General features: G+C 42.0%; 3 non-coding genes across 3 annotated transcripts; all 3 read left to right on the forward strand.

The window, feature by feature from the left end:
- The first annotated feature begins 12,523 nt into the window (after positions 1–12,523).
- Positions 12,524–12,716, forward strand: LOC136978363 (U2 spliceosomal RNA). The gene has a single exon (XR_010881210.1). It is a non-coding gene; the product is annotated as a U2 spliceosomal RNA (small nuclear RNA).
- Positions 12,717–13,795: 1,079 nt separating this feature from the next.
- Positions 13,796–13,987, forward strand: LOC136978362 (U2 spliceosomal RNA). Its single transcript, XR_010881209.1, has one exon. It is a non-coding gene; the product is annotated as a U2 spliceosomal RNA (small nuclear RNA).
- A 659-nt stretch (positions 13,988–14,646) lies between these two features.
- Positions 14,647–14,839, forward strand: LOC136978361 (U2 spliceosomal RNA). The gene has a single exon (XR_010881208.1). It is a non-coding gene; the product is annotated as a U2 spliceosomal RNA (small nuclear RNA).
- Positions 14,840–16,884: the final 2,045 nt, after the last annotated feature.

Below are 16,884 nucleotides of genomic sequence, written 5' to 3' on the forward strand. Positions count from 1 at the left end.
AAAAAAGTCTAAAAAACGCCATTAACGAATGGAAAAATATATGGTTATACCTGCCAGAACGGGCCTTTATCGCCAACAGAGCAATCATCCCCAAAATTATCTACAACCTATACATCACCGACCTCAACAATGAGGAAAAAACAAAACTTGAGAAAATCATCTTTAACTTCATCTGGAATAGCTCCTTTGAGCCACTCAACAGGAAATATATGAAAAATGAAATTGCTATGGGTGGCTGGAACATCTGGGACTTGAAGGACTTTGAAAAATCGCTTCAACTCAGTATCATCTTAAACTCTTTGAGAAATAAGAACCATCCCATATATCAAGCATTCAGCTATGTCATAAAACCGGAAGTTAAACACTTTACCGAAGAGAAAAATAACCTCCCTTTCCTCATAAGTAGCAAAAGTAAGTTTAAAATCTGGCGAGAAATGATAAATATAATTAAAAGTAACCATTCAAATTTAACAAAAAATAATGAAAATATAAGGCCTTCAGACCTATATCGTATAATCCATAGTCAAACTACAAACGTTATTATGTGTAATACCAACCTAAATTGGTCCTACATTTGGCGAAATATATACAGTCTCCCACCCGAATGGGCCGAAACATCATGGCGTATACTTCAAGATGTTGTAATAACTAAAGACTATCTATACACCTACCAACACTATAGGTCTGCCAACTGCCCCAGATGTGAGTAAGCGTGAAACCACCATACACCTCTTTTTTGAATGTAAGTTGGCAAAATCGATTTGGGCCTGGACCGCTAAGGTATGGAAAACGTACCTAATTTGGAATAAAATTAAATACCACATCAGCCTTTCTACTCCCAACCAAAATAAATACCCACTTAATTGGTTCATCGCATTAGTAAAGAGAAGCATCTGGAAAAACAGATGCATGCTTGTCTTTGATAGAAAAAACTATAATGCAACTATTACAATTACCAAAATTAAACAAGAAGCTGGCTACAAGATAAAATGTGATCTAGAGAAAATGCCATCAGAAGAATTTAATCGACTATACAAAGGCACTGAAGCCATCTTTAAAATCATAAATGACAAAGTAATCTTCAATGATGACTGGGACGATTAACCCTCGCCGCCAGTGTTGCTCCCTTTGTATTGCCTCCTGACCTTATGTGTGGGCCCCCACGCTTAGCTGTCTGCTGGTCATGTTTGTTCCTCACAGTTTCCTTTGTACATTCTATTGAAAAATGTGTTATAATGTAACCATCAACGGCAATTATTTTGTAACATGCAACTATATGTCATATATAAGTTTGGTTGTTTGTAATTTCTATCTTTTGTTGTACTGCAATGTATCACTGTAATTACTCCTTTGGTATGATCTGTCCATCAGCTGCTGCTACTTTCTCATCTGTATATAGTGTCGCGCTTCTGTAACTGGTTCTGTAACGTATTCATCAAGTCTCTGTAGATCAAAGGCTGCAATCTGTTGCTACCCTATGTAGTACTCCCTTTTATGTACATTTTTTTTAAGCTACATATTTGTATATATGATAATAATAAATATAAAAAAATAAAAATAAAAAATAAATAAATAAAATAAAAAAAAAAAAAACTAATCAATTATCTTTAGTCAACAGCTCAGGTCTTTATCAATATCACATGTTTGTAATCCTTATATTTGTTGTGGAAATTGTAATCCATCACTGTAAATTAATATTGTTGTGATCATCAATCATCTATTGTCATGTCTCTCCCTGCACCTACCAGTTACCATCTGTAAATATTGTCGCGCTTTGGTAACCGGGTATTTATATTCTTCTCGGCTTTCTGTGTACCGAAGTATGCAATCTGTTGATACCCTATATGTAATACTCTCATATATGTGATAATAGATGTGTAATCTTATGTAAATGTTTTGGTAAATAATAAACTTTTATTTAACAGTATCTGTTCGCCTTTTTTGTATACTTTGGTAAGTATTTTCAGCATTCTCAACCTTTCCTAAAGTCTTCTTTCTTCGTTGCTTGACTGGCCTGCACAGTTGAAACACATTGTGTATTCGCTGGTCTTGCGACTTCTTTTCTGTCCCCTTTTTTCCCCCTTTGGGTGGATGACCTCTGGTCTCCCTCCCCACTTCCTATTTTCCCCCACTCTAGGGCCATCACTTCATTCTATACATTTGGTCTTAGCCCGGTGCGTGTCCCCATCCAGCGTTTTTTTTGTATGTGTTGTGATCATCAATACCCCGCATTGGATATCTTTCAGGATTACTACATCTGTTAAGTGTTTAGTGCTTCCTTGTGGATATATTGTGTGTGTTGAATCTCTTCACTGTGTGTTAAGTGTGTGCAGCTATGGAGGAATACCAAGCTGAGCAGCTTAACCCAAGTGCGGCGCCACAAATTGTGCAAGAAGGCTCGGATACTGCTAATGTGATGCAGGACTCTACCAGCCAATCGACGTCATCAGTCCCTGTGCAAGACCTGGATACCCCAACTAGTGCTACACCGGCGACTTCCAGAGAAGAGACAATTAAAAAGTACTCTACTATACGGTCGGTTAGGATTACTTTGAAACAGCGACCAGAACTACAGAACATTGTCTCTGCCATAGAGAAAATCATCGGCGAAGAAAAAATCAAACAAATATGTTTCCACCCGAAGGGAGTAGTGGAGATAGGACTAGCCACAGTGCAAGACAAGGAGAAGGTGATGGGATATACTATAAAGGTAGGCGAGGAATTTTGTAATATTGAAAGTTTAGAAACTGAACTAATCTATGTGAGCTTAAGACGCGTACCGGAGGAAGCAGACGTAGAAGTCTTGCGTAATGTTTTTAACAAATATGGGAAGGTGGTCAATGTTTTATTCAACCTACATCCAGGCACTAAGATAAAAACAGGAACTTATCGTGTTGTGCTTATCACGAGTAAAACTGTTCCTAATTTTGTAGAAATACTTGGCAGGAGTGTCCAAGTTTTCTACCAGGGAATGAAGAAGCAGTGTAGAAGGTGTGGGCCCTTGACCATGAAATTAAAGAATGTCCAATTAAGCATGCTATAGGTGTAACAGCACGCTTCATTTAATTAGGGATTGCCCTGCTTGCTACAATTGTAGAAAAGTACACAATATGTATGAGAAATGTCCTGATATTACACTAAAAGACCTATATATAAGAAAACCGCGTATCAGAATAAATGAGAAAAAAAGAAAAAAAAGCTTAGAGAGACAAAAAGTTAATAATATAGATGAGGAACCAAATGAAAAGGAAACAGAAATTGATAATAATAGAGAAATAGAAAGAATCAAAGGGGTAACAAATGAAGGTGATAGCAATAACAAAATTGTCAAAAAGGATAACAGTCAAATGACAAACCAGTTAACTGTCACAAACGAAAACGAGATTAAGCAAAACAGCATAGACAAAAAGTGCAAGGACAAAACTAATGAGGGTGCAAACAAACATAGCACAGAACAAAATATTGCTGAGAAAGATAAAAACACCATAGAAAAAGATGAACACAAAATTAAAAACAAAAAAGAACAGGAACACAACAGCACAGAGAAGATTAATGATGAGGATAATGTAAAAAATATCACTGACATAGATGACAAGTCAGATGATGAGGGGGATAAAATTGTAATAACGTACGAAGAATATTTAAAAGCACTAGAAATAGATAGCAGTCTTATGGGACAAGATAAGCAGGAACAGTTAGAAAAGCTTAAATTAAAATACGGAATAAACAAGAAAGTAAAGAACACAAAAGAACCTAAAAAGACTAGAAGAACAACAAGAAAATAACCTCACCTGTGATGGCCATAAATAAAAATATAAACCAAATTAACATCCGTTCTATAAACATCTCCGGTTTTAAAAGTATAAATAAACAGATTGAAATTTTGAATCTTATTATGACTAACAAAATTGATATTATTGCAATCCAAGACACAAATATTTACGAGTTTGATGATATCAGGCAAATGAGAAAAGCCTTTACTAACTATAACATATATGCATCCTTTGCATGCAGGAGAAGTACAGGCGTACTCTTACTTATTGGCAACCACATAAAAATTAATGACTTTAAAACAGACAGCAATGGTAGAATTATTACAGTTGATATTGACCTGGGCAACCAGATGGCTCGTATAGTAAATATATACGCTCCCCCATATGCTACTGAAAGAAAAGAGTTCTTTAAAAACCTTACTGGTTTTCTCAACACAAAAAGGCACTTAATCATCATGGGTGATTTCAACAACGTCCTAGAAAACATCGATAAAAATGGTCCCCTCTTCCCTGACAGTTCCAGAGAGATACTTAAAAATATCATCAACGACTTTAATCTCGTGGATACTTATCGCAGTTTCTTCCCAGAACACCCAGGATACACGTGGGAAGGAAGAGGTGTGGAAGAGAGGCTAGACCGCATATATATTTCCAACAAGTTTAGTAAGATAAATAACATCTGTTCCTATAATATTAGCATCAACAACCATAGGATATCCGATCACAAAATGATCGACTGGACATTAAACTAAGCGAGGCACTCCTCAGAATAGGAAGAATAAAATTTACCAAGGAAATGTTAAAAAACAATACCTTTATTGATCAAATCAAAGACACACTAGTAAATTGCAAAAACAACACCAGTTGGGACAAATGGGAAAAAACAAAAAATGAGTGCCTCACCATCATCAAGGAAGCCTGGAACAAAACAAGAAGACAAAATTTTAACAACCTAAAAAAACTTCAAAGAGAGCTAACCAAAAGCATTATCAATAGGAACACCGACGAAATAATCAAAATAGAAAAAGATATAAGCATCGAAATTGAGAGAAAAAATAAGGAAAACTACACTAACTACAAAATGGAAAAATACAATATTAAAAGAGAAGCTGACAAAAAAATCTTTGGTAAAAACAACAGAAAAAAATCGAACTTACACATCGACAAAATCATCAACAATAATAAGGAGATCACAAATGACAAAGAAATCGTCCAAACCTTCCAAGATTTCTACACAAATCTATTTAAAGAACCCAACTATGACAACCGCTACTGGGAAAATGTAACAAAAAACCTGCCACGGATAAAAGAATGATGATGATAATTCACTAGAAAAACAGATCACAAAGAAAGAAATCCAAAATGCTATCCAGGCCCTACAACACTAGGAAAGCACCGGGTTGGGACAACCTCAGCGCCGAATTCTACAAATCTTTAATAACTTCTTAATTGATATTCTTTACAACCTTTATAACACTGACAATTTTCATCATTCCTTCAGTATTGGCAAAATGATTCTCCTAAGTAAAACTGACAACAATGAAAAAGATGTAACTAACTTCAGGCCTATCACTCTCCTAAATATGGATTACAAAATTTACAGTACAATAATTGCAAAAAGAATAGATGAAAGTTTTAGAAATCACATCTCACCCACCCAAAGTGCTGGCATAAGAGGCCGCTCCATTCAAGAGAATATAACACTCATCAACAATGTAAAAAACATTTATAGTGACCAGCATAAACAGTTATCTATTTTGTCAATCGATGTCAAAAAGGCGTTTGATACGGTCAATCGTACCATGCTGTGGAACTTCATGCAAATCATGGGTGTCAACCACCAGGAGCTGAAAAAAATCAAGAAACTCTATATCAATCCTTGCACTATTATCATTATCAACAACATCAACTCTGAGAACATCATCTGCAACACCGGTGTAAGACAGGGATGCCCCTGCTCCATGTTGCTTTTTACAATTTACATAGATGTCCTCCTAAACAACATCTCGAATGACGACAGAATTGATGCCATACACATCCCAGGGATGAAAGAAAAAATAAAATTCACCTCTCATGCTGACGACATCAACCTATTCGTCACCAACAGTTATAGTCTTGGCATAATCATGGATAAATTAAACAACTTTAGCAGTCTCACTGGCATGACAATCAACACCAACAAATCGAAATTCTTTAATATTGCAGGTGATATCAACTATGGCAACTCTGTGTTTAAAGTAACCAAAAATATTAAAATCTTAGGTGTATGGTATGGTGAAAACTCTAATGAAAAGAACAAAAGTGACATGATCAAAAAAATTAAAGATGCTACTGAGGACTGGAGAGCAGACTGGTTATACCTACCTGAACGGACCACAATAGTAAATAAAGTTATCATTCCTAAAATAATATATAATATGTACATAACCAATATGAAACCTAAAGACATGACAGAAATTGATAGAATACTTTTTAATTATATTTGGAATGGCCAGTTTGAACCAGTCAGTAGAAAAGTGATGAAAAACAACTTATATAATGGTGGTTGGAACATCTGGCACTTAAAAGATTTTGAAACTGCTATCAAGGTCTCTCTCATTATTAATACTCTCAAAAAAAGGAATCATCCTCTGTGGTATACTTATCAGTACATCATTGGCCCTACTTCCAAAAGTATCACCCACATAAAAGAAAGCTTCCCCTTTCAAATAAGTAAAAATAAGTACTATAGTAAAATAAGAAAACTACTAAAGTGTATCATCACTGACCATAATAATCTCATTGCTAATGACAAAAAAGTTCACCCTAGCGACATTTACAAAATCATTCATAAGCAGCATACTTGGAATAATGGTGACTTAGACAACATGGAATAGAACAAAATATGGCATAATATCCATTCATTGCCTCCTGAATGGTTAGAAACTTCATGGAGAATATTACAGAATGCCGTAATGTCAAGGAACTATCTCCACACATACCATGGTTATCGCACGGACAAATGCGCCAACTGCAGCATGAGAGAAACAACTGAACACATTTTCTACGAATGCAACATTGCCAAATCCGTCTGGGCGTGGATCTCTAAAAGTATGGAAAACAAAAATTAACTGGACACATATCAAGTATCAATCTGACTTGTACATCCGAAATCAAAGCCACTACCTTTTAAACTGGATTATTGCTCTAGCAAAGAGAACTATTTGGAAAATCAGATGCAGCCTCATCTTTAATAGAAAAAGATACAACGCCACTTGGGCAGTTATTAAAATAAAGCAGGAAGCGAAATATAAGATACTAAGCGACGTCAAAAACATGACTACAGAAGAATTCAACAAAACTATACGCAACTGTGACAATATTTTAAAATAAGTAATGACCAAATCATTTTTAATGATGACATTCTCTGGACGTAGTCGTCACTCATTACTTACCTTCTCCACCCATCCTTCCCTGGTTGCTCAGCTCCACCTCACACTGTCTTCTCTTTGTGTTTTAACTTGTAGTCCTCACCCATTGTCTTGCACCTATAATGTTATTATATATGATTACGGCTTGTTAAGCCTGAACGTCTGTGATTTTGAAACTCTGTCATATCCTATCTATGCCGTGGAGCAACTTGTATCCAACTTATCAGGTATTAATGTACACTAATCTACCAAGTAAATATTGTGTTAATCTGCGACTTGTGTAATTTCATTTTGTCGGTTAGTCCATTACGCTTCTCCACCTTATGTGTAACCATTCACTCTCTGTAAGCATCTCGGTAGGTGCCCCCTTTTATCATGTATATAGCCCTTCTTTTGCCCCCCTATGTAAATTGCTCCATTTATCCTCTTTTTGTAACATCCAAACACCATTTGTGTATTAGATCTGCACTGGTTGTACTATGTTAGTATATTATACTTTGTATATAAGCCAATATCTCCTATTTTATTATAATAATAATATGAAAATAAATAAATAAAATAATAAATATAAAAATAATATAAAATAATAATAAATAAAAAAAAAAATAATATATAAATAAATAAAAAAAAATTTTAGATAGTGGTGTAATATTAGTGTAGTTTATTAGTATTTCATTTTCCTATTGTTTTTTTGGTATGTATAATCAATTATCTACTAGATTTGTATATAGCTCTTGTTTGTATGCAACTACCTTCCTATGTACGTGTGAAATTTGTTATGTAGTCTAGCTATGTCATTCAATTCATCCCCTTACTTTTCTTTTTGTACCTGGCAACCTCTATACTTTGTCGTGCTTTGCCAGCCATGTATTTATTTGTCATTTTCCTTTTTGTGGGGTTTCCACCCATCACGTAAAGAATGTTACCATTTGATATGTATATTATGTTAAACCTAAAGCTCGTTGTAAACAAAATGTTTTTTAGTAATTAATAAACTTTTATTAACCAGTATCTGTTCTTATCAGCTTGAATGGTTCGCCATTAAGCCTGATCATCTCCTACTGCAAAATTCACCGTCCGGACTTCGAGCCACCTGCTCCCCGGAGGTAAGTATATTTTTGGGTTTTCTCTTTCCTGCTTCTCTTCTCACTTCCGCTGGAAGAGCGGCCTGCACGGTTTAAACGCACCGTGTATTCGCTGCTCGACCAGCAAACCTTACTATCGCGCCTCCTGCCTTAAGTGGGAGACCGCACTAGTTCCTTCCCAGTAGTGGGAGTCTACTACTCTCACTACTACTTTCTTCTTCTCCTAGCTTCCCCTTGGTTGGTTGCCACTGCACCCCAGGAAGCTTTTCACCTACTTCCTCCTCCCCTATCACCTCACATTTGGTCTCAAGCCATGCCTCCAGTCACAATACTAGTTCCACTCCGCCCTCCTCATGGCTGCCCGTTGTGCCTTCCCATTCCACGTGATTACATCGACCACGCTGGCCTTGTCAGGCACCTTAAACGGGAACACGATACCAGCCTCCTTTTCGAGTGCTGCGCCTGTGGGTTAACTCTTGACAAACTCAAAGCTCTGAAGGCCCACCAGCAGCGGGTCGACTCTTGTCGCACCTGCATCGAGGCACATACACCTCCTGCCCCGGTTCCTGCCGACCGGAAAAAATCAAACATCCCGTTTAGGCCCAGGAGGAGGTACAGGACCAAGAAGCGACTAGCCCAGGCAGCACAGGCTCCCTCCGCTCCTGATGAAGACAGCTCGTCATGCCCGTCCTCACCACCATCCCCTGCCACCACTGTCCGGCCAAGGAGGTCCACCAGGCCAACACGCCGTCTTCTTGACAGCCAGCCCTCGCCGACCGACCAGCCATCCACCGCTGCCTCCCCGGTCCAGCCTTCTGCTACTGCCCAGCCTCATCCCAGTTGTACGGGCAATCAAAGGACGCCGCCGTCACCAACTCCTGCAACTCCACCACCACCTTCGACTACATCGCCATCCAATCCTCCACCCATCACGACACCGCTGTCCTATGCGGCAGCCCTGTCTCAGTCTCTTTGCAGGATTCCGGTCGTCCAGCTGTCACCTTGCGACGCTCAACCCCCACCACCTCTCATCGATGCTCCACCATCTCCACCAGCACCAGCCTCTGTCTCCTCGCCTCCACCCCTCCAAACGCCACCTCCTGACTCCCGCTCACCCCCGAGCTGGGTGACCGCCTGGAGCGATAGATTCTCGTCTGCCTGCGACGAAGACATGTTGGACACCATGGTCAATGACCTCGTCAACTTAGCCCACAACATCTGTGACGTGGCCCCCTACAGGCCCACACCTAATGGCGAGTCATCCTTGCAAGACATTGCAGCCGACCCGAGGCGAATCCAACGCCTCTATCGCCTCAACAAGTCCAAGGCCATCTCTTGCATTACCGATGGCCAACCGAAATATTGCCAAGTCAGCAGCCCAACCATCCACGAGCACTTCACCAACGTATACTCCGGCAACTCTCACATCTGCCAGTCTCTTCCACCCTTCTTACCTGCTTCCACGGCCACTCCGGACTTCAACAACCCTCTGGTGACGCCCTTCTGCCCTAAGGAGGTCGCTTCCAGGCTCCAGCGCTGCCACAACACGGCACCTGGACCCGACGGGTTGCGGTACCATCACTGGTCGCGTACCGACCCTGACGGCATCATTCTTTCCAGCGTGTTCAATGCCGCCCTTAGACTCTCCGCCATCCCGTCCAGCTGGAGACAATCTAATACCATTCTGATTCACAAACGCGGCGACCTGGACAACATCGAAAACTGGCGACCAATCGCCCTCTCCAACACCTTGGGGAAGATCTTTTCGGCCTGCCTGGCCAACAGACTCCTCTCATGGTGTACCGAACATAGGATTCTCTCCAATGCCCAGAAGGGCTTTCTTCGCCATGAAGGATGCCTTGATCATAGCTTCCTACTTCAATCTGTTATCCAAGATGCCAGGCGTAAACGGAGATCTTGCCACATCGCTTGGTTGGACATTGCCAACGCATTCGGCTCAGTGCCCCACAGCACTATCATCAGGTGCCTCCAATGGTGTGGCCTGCACCATGACAGCATCTCCGTCATCAATGAGCTCCTACGCCACAACTCCACCAGGGTCCGCACCAACCACGGCCTCACCAACAGCATACCTATCAACGCCGGAGTCAGACAGGGGTGCCCGCTCAGCCCCCTGCTCTTCAACCTTGTCATTGAGTCGGCCATCCGGTCTGTTAACCTTCTACACAAGGGATACCACCTCCTGGACAACGAGATCGACATCCTCGCCTACGCGGACGACTTGGTTTTGGTCAGCCCCACCTCCGACGGTCTACAACAACAACTGGACCGCCTCAACGAATGGGCCACCTGGGCAGGTCTTACCTTCAAACCAAGTAAGTGTGCCACCCTTTCCGTTTTAGGTGAGAAGTACACCACCAGCGATCACTCGTTCACCCTCCATGGCTCAGCACTTCCCCACCTCCAGCGGGACGGCTCATACACCTACCTTGGTATTCCGACCGGATTCTCTAATTGCCGCATCGACGACAACATCATCGGGAACCTAATGGAGGATATCACTCTCTTGGATCGCGCCAAGCTTGCGCCTTGGCAAAAGGTGGACGCAGTTAATACCATCCTCCTCCCACGGCTGACGTTCCACCTACTCCTTGGTTCCACACCGAAGAAGCGTCTCCACGAGCTGGATCGCCACATCAAGAAATGTGCAAAGAGATGGCTGAACCTACCCGAACGCGCCAGCCCAGAAATCATCAACCTCCCATTCGACCGTGGGGGAACCAACATCACCCCCTGCAGCATCCTGGCTGACATCTGCCAGGTTACACACGCTGCCCACCTTTTCAGGTCCCGGGACCCCGCTGTTACAGCCATCGCCATCGGTACACTCCGCAACGTCGCCGGCCACCGCATCCGTCGAGAACCATCCTACGACGACCTCTGTTCGTTCCTCGACGGCTCCATGGAGGGAGACCTCGGCCTTCCCTCCAAGGACATCACCTCTGCATGGACCCGCCTCAGGTCTGCCACCCGGCGCCTCCAGAAACTGTTCAACATCTCCTGGTCCTTTCTCGACGGCACCTTTGTTCCAACAATCGACGGTGCTCCCATCTCACATCAGGCGTGCACCAAGGTTTGTACCAGCATGGCCAAGACAGCCATTCTCAATCACCTTCTCCGTAAACCGGATCAAGGGAAGTCCTACCAGCTGGTTACACAGCACCCTGCAAGTAACCACTTCCTGCGAGACGGCCTTTACACCTCCTTCGCTGACTGGCGGTTTATTCACCGCGCTCGCCTCAGCGTTGTGCCTCTGCACGGCCACCGCCGCTTTGGCCACAGGTCTAAAAAGTGTAGGCAATGCAATCACCCTTTGGAAACCCTCGCCCACGTCGTCAACCACTGCCGCCCCAACCTAAGGCTTGTCACCCAACGCCACAACGCCATCTTAGATCGCCTAAGGCGCGCAGTCGACACACGTAACCTCAAAATTTTCTGCAACCAATGCATCCCTGGGTTTGACGACCGTTGCCGCCCCGACTTGGTAGTGATCAACGACATCGCCAAGACTGCCACGATCGTGGATGTTGCCATCCCCTTCGAGAACGGGCACAACGCCTTCAGCATTGCCAGAGATACTAAAATTAGTAAGTACTTCGCACTAACCCAATTTTTCAGACAGCAAGGATACGACACCTTTTGCGATGCGTTCATCGTGGGATCGCTTGGTGGATACGACCCCAACAACACTGCCGTCCTACAACGCCTCGGCATCAGCCGCAAGTACTCACGGATGATGGTAAAACTGATGGTCAGCGACTGCATCAGATGGAGCCGCGAAATCTACTGCAACCACCTACGCTACAACGCCGGCCAGCGCCACCATCAACCCGCCACCAACAGACCACAACACAACCTTGGTTATTAATCCTCCATCACCATCTGTATCACTTAGCAGGCTATGAGCCCATGTCGCGTTCATTTTGCTGCACTGCAGCTCTCTTCGCCCATACTCGGGCGTCCTCATGTATTTTCCACCCTCTGATTCTGGCAGGCTTTGTGCCCATGTCGCGATACCACTGTTCCTGCTGGTGTGTGCCCATGTCGCGAGCATTCACCATCTTCTCCATCTCTTGCCTTATACAGGCCTTCTCAGCTGGCACTGCGCCCATGTCGCGTCGACCAAACACTTGGTCTTTCCATCCAGCCACCCATATGGCTGTGATTTTGTATATACTAGCTTCACTTACTCTACGTGTTTATTCTCTGCCATATATTCTACACTCTGTTTTTTATCGCTTCTCAGCCTTATGCTAATATAAAATGTTTTAGAATCTGTTCTTATCAGCTTGATATCTGATAGGGCCCCCATCGGGGGCCTTCAAATATCATCTGATTTTTGAAAATAGGCTGGGAACGGGGGCTTGCTCCCTCCCGGCCACGGGTTGCCCGAGTATTGCACTACATCTCGGGAAAGCCCACCCCTTTTGGGGTAAATAAATAAGAAAAATTAGAAACAGACACAAATTAAGAAGAGAAACAATTATTTCTCAACTTAATTTTTGTCAAGCTGATAAGAACAGAGTTGAAATATTTTTATGAAAAATATTTTTACACTCCCTGTATTTTATTTGATGTGGCAGAATCGAACAAATAATACTACATGGCGACAAGTAGTCACTGTGCAGCGAATAAGAAGTAAACATTAAACAACGAGGAAGCAGAAAAATTATTTCCCAAAAAATCGAAAAAACCAATTTTTTCCGAAAATTTCCATATGCAAAAAATCGAAGATGGAATCGGCTGTTTTCGTACAATACATACACACGCTTGGAACTTTTTCGGAAGGGGGAAACAATTATATACTCGAACTTGCGTCAGTATCACGATTACGCACCGGGACGAATGCCGGGGGCGTTTTCCTCCCTCTGGCTACTGATGGTCGAAAGGATTATTTGGCACCTATCTACACTTTTAAATGCGCTATCCAGTTACTTCCTGAAGCTTTTATCATGTCACTATTATCCTCCTGACGTGATTTTCTGCGCAAAAACTGCTTTGTACGAAATGACGTCACAATTGAGGACATAGGAAATGAAAAAGACGTCTCCACACTTGGCGCGTCGGCACTTTTGATCTGTTTTTTATCGCTTCTCGGCCTTATGGCTAAGATCAATACTTGTTGTATCCGTCCGCTATTTGGCGGTTTTTGGTCTTGCCGTGAGGTTGGGAGGTGATCACTGGTGGAACTACACCTTCGTCCTGGCTGGTTGAGAACCCTCCCAGTCTTGACTCTCTGTCCTGCTATGGTCAGTCTGAGCTCCGCTCCTGGCCATAGTAGCGTTTTTGGTGTCTGGGGTAACTCCCACACACCTCCTAATTGCCAATCCAGCAAGTGCTGGAGGCTTTCTGTCCCCGGCTCGAACCGGGAGTTTTCGTTTGGCTTCGGCCACTCTCTTCTAACAGGTATGTTACGCCTGTTGGTGCAGTGGTGCTGCATTAGACGCTGAGTCCTAATGTAGCATCGGGGGAGGATGTCCCTTTTTCCGATCGGAACTGGGCTCCTACACTTTCGCACCCCCCCTAAAATTCATGAGACTCAGTATCTGTTCTTATCAGCTTGATATCTGATAGGGCCCCCATCGGGGGCCTTCAAATATCATCTGATTTTTGAAAATAGGCTGGGAACGGGGGCTTGCTCCCTCCCGGCCACGGGTTGCCCGAGTATTGCACTACATCTCGGGAAAGCCCACCCCTTTTGGGGTAAATAAATAAGAAAAATTAGAAACAGACACAAATTAAGAAGAGAAACAATTATTTCTCAACTTAATTTTTGTCAAGCTGATAAGAACAGAGTTGAAATATTTTTATGAAAAATATTTTTACACTCCCTGTATTTTATTTGATGTGGCAGAATCGAACAAATAATACTACATGGCGACAAGTAGTCACTGTGCAGCGAATAAGAAGTAAACATTAAACAACGAGGAAGCAGAAAAATTATTTCCCAAAAAATCGAAAAAACCAATTTTTTCCGAAAATTTCCATATGCAAAAAATCGAAGATGGAATCGGCTGTTTTCGTACAATACATACACACGCTTGGAACTTTTTCGGAAGGGGGAAACAATTATATACTCGAACTTGCGTCAGTATCACGATTACGCACCGGGACGAATGCCGGGGGCGTTTTCCTCCCTCTGGCTACTGATGGTCGAAAGGATTATTTGGCACCTATCTACACTTTTAAATGCGCTATCCAGTTACTTCCTGAAGCTTTTATCATGTCACTATTATCCTCCTGACGTGATTTTCTGCGCAAAAACTGCTTTGTACGAAATGACGTCACAATTGAGGACATAGGAAATGAAAAAGACGTCTCCACACTTGGCGCGTCGGCACTTTTGATCTGTTTTTTATCGCTTCTCGGCCTTATGGCTAAGATCAAATGTGTAGTATCTGTTCTTATCAGCTTGATATCTGATAGGGCCCCCATCGGGGGCCTTCAAATATCATCTGATTTTTGAAAATAGGCTGGGAACGGGGGCTTGCTCCCTCCCGGCCACGGGTTGCCCGAGTATTGCACTACATCTCGGGAAAGCCCACCCCTTTTGGGGTAAATAAATAAGAAAAATTAGAAACAGACACAAATTAAGAAGAGAAACAATTATTTCTCAACTTAATTTTTGTCAAGCTGATAAGAACAGAGTTGAAATATTTTTATGAAAAATATTTTTACACTCCCTGTATTTTATTTGATGTGGCAGAATCGAACAAATAATACTACATGGCGACAAGTAGTCACTGTGCAGCGAATAAGAAGTAAACATTAAACAACGAGGAAGCAGAAAAATTATTTCCCAAAAAATCGAAAAAACCAATTTTTTCCGAAAATTTCCATATGCAAAAAATCGAAGATGGAATCGGCTGTTTTCGTACAATACATACACACGCTTGGAACTTTTTCGGAAGGGGGAAACAATTATATACTCGAACTTGCGTCAGTATCACGATTACGCACCGGGACGAATGCCGGGGGCGTTTTCCTCCCTCTGGCTACTGATGGTCGAAAGGATTATTTGGCACCTATCTACACTTTTAAATGCGCTATCCAGTTACTTCCTGAAGCTTTTATGATGTCACTATTATCCTCCTGACGTGATTTTCTGCGCAAAAACTGCTCCGTACGAAATGACGTCACAATTGAGGACATAGGAAATGAAAAAGACGTCTCCACACTTGGCGCGTCGGCACTTTTGATCTGTTTTTTATCGCTTCTCGGCCTTATGGCTCAGATCAAGATGTAGTAGCTGTTTAGTTGATCTGATTCACTACTAACTTTTGCTTCTTTTTACAGATTTTTGCCGTTTTTTGCCGCTGTTTTGCCTGCTTTTACCTGGATTTTATTGGACTTATTGTGTTTTACGTTTTTAAGGATCCTCTACAAGCGTTTTAGCCTTTTGGTGAGTTTTTGTGGACTTTTATTTTTACTGACTTTAACACCTGCCTTGCCGACGAGTTCGGCTGCCGCCAGATGAGCACGACTAGCTCATCGGCGAGCAAACCGTCTCCACGAGGCCGTCGGATGAGCTCCCATCGCTCATCGACGAGTCAGTTACCTCCCAGTGGCCGTTTGATGGGGCCCCGCCTACACCAGCGAGCCAGCTGAAGCCGACTAGCCGTCGGACGGAATCCCCTCTTCCGTCGACGAGCGCAGCATCTGTTTCGGCACCAGGAGATTACGGTGACCATGGACTTACCTGGGAATCTTCGGCTGTACCTGCAGAGAATATCCGGGAGGAGGAACCTGGAAAAAAAAAAGAAGATTTAGAAGAGAGGAAACGGGAACGGATGAAACGCTACTCGGAGATAAGGTCCATTAGAATTATCACCAAGGAAAGAATCGACACTATGGAACTGTTAAAAGTGTTAGAAAAAACGCTTGATAAGAAGGGATGTGTTGAGCAAATATGCTACCATCCAAGAAATATTGTAGAAATAGGATTTAAAAGTGTTCAAGACAAGGTTAACATCATTGGTCGTGAAATCAAGGTAGGACAATTCTATTATACCTGCGAAAGTCTAGAATCAGAATTAATTGCGTTAACGGTTCGCCTGGCCCCTACCGAAATCGATGAAGAATTAATTAGAGATATGTTTAAGAATTACGGTAAAATAATTAAGATCTATATAAATACTTACCCTGGAACGAGTGTTAAAACTGGGTCATATAGAGTAGTATTATTAACTAGAAAAAATATTCCTAATTTTATAGAGGTATTAGGGAGAAAAGTGCAAATTTTGTATGTAGGACAAAGAAAGGAATGTAGGAAATGTGGGAGTTGCGATCATGAGGCTATAAATTGTAATGTTAAATTATGTTACATATGTAAAAGTTCGCTTCATTTACGAAAAGATTGCGACCTCTGCTACAACTGTAAAACAAAACATGATAAAGAGAGTAGTTGTCCTGAACTAACATTTGCCGAAATATGTAAGCGAGGACCTAGGAATAAAAGTATTGAAAGGAAAAGAGAGCGTAGTGTAGAAAGAATAAACAGGAAAAATAGTGTAGGGGAAGAGAGGGGAACAGAGCCAATTGAGAAAGATAAGCAGCAGAGTCTAGAGACAGTAGAAAAGATGGAGACGGGTATGA

The sequence above is a fragment of the Centruroides vittatus genome, unplaced genomic scaffold (genome assembly GCF_030686945.1).
Source record: "Centruroides vittatus isolate TY-2023 unplaced genomic scaffold, ASM3068694v2 contig_517, whole genome shotgun sequence".
Lineage (NCBI taxonomy): Eukaryota > Metazoa > Arthropoda > Arachnida > Scorpiones > Buthidae > Centruroides > Centruroides vittatus.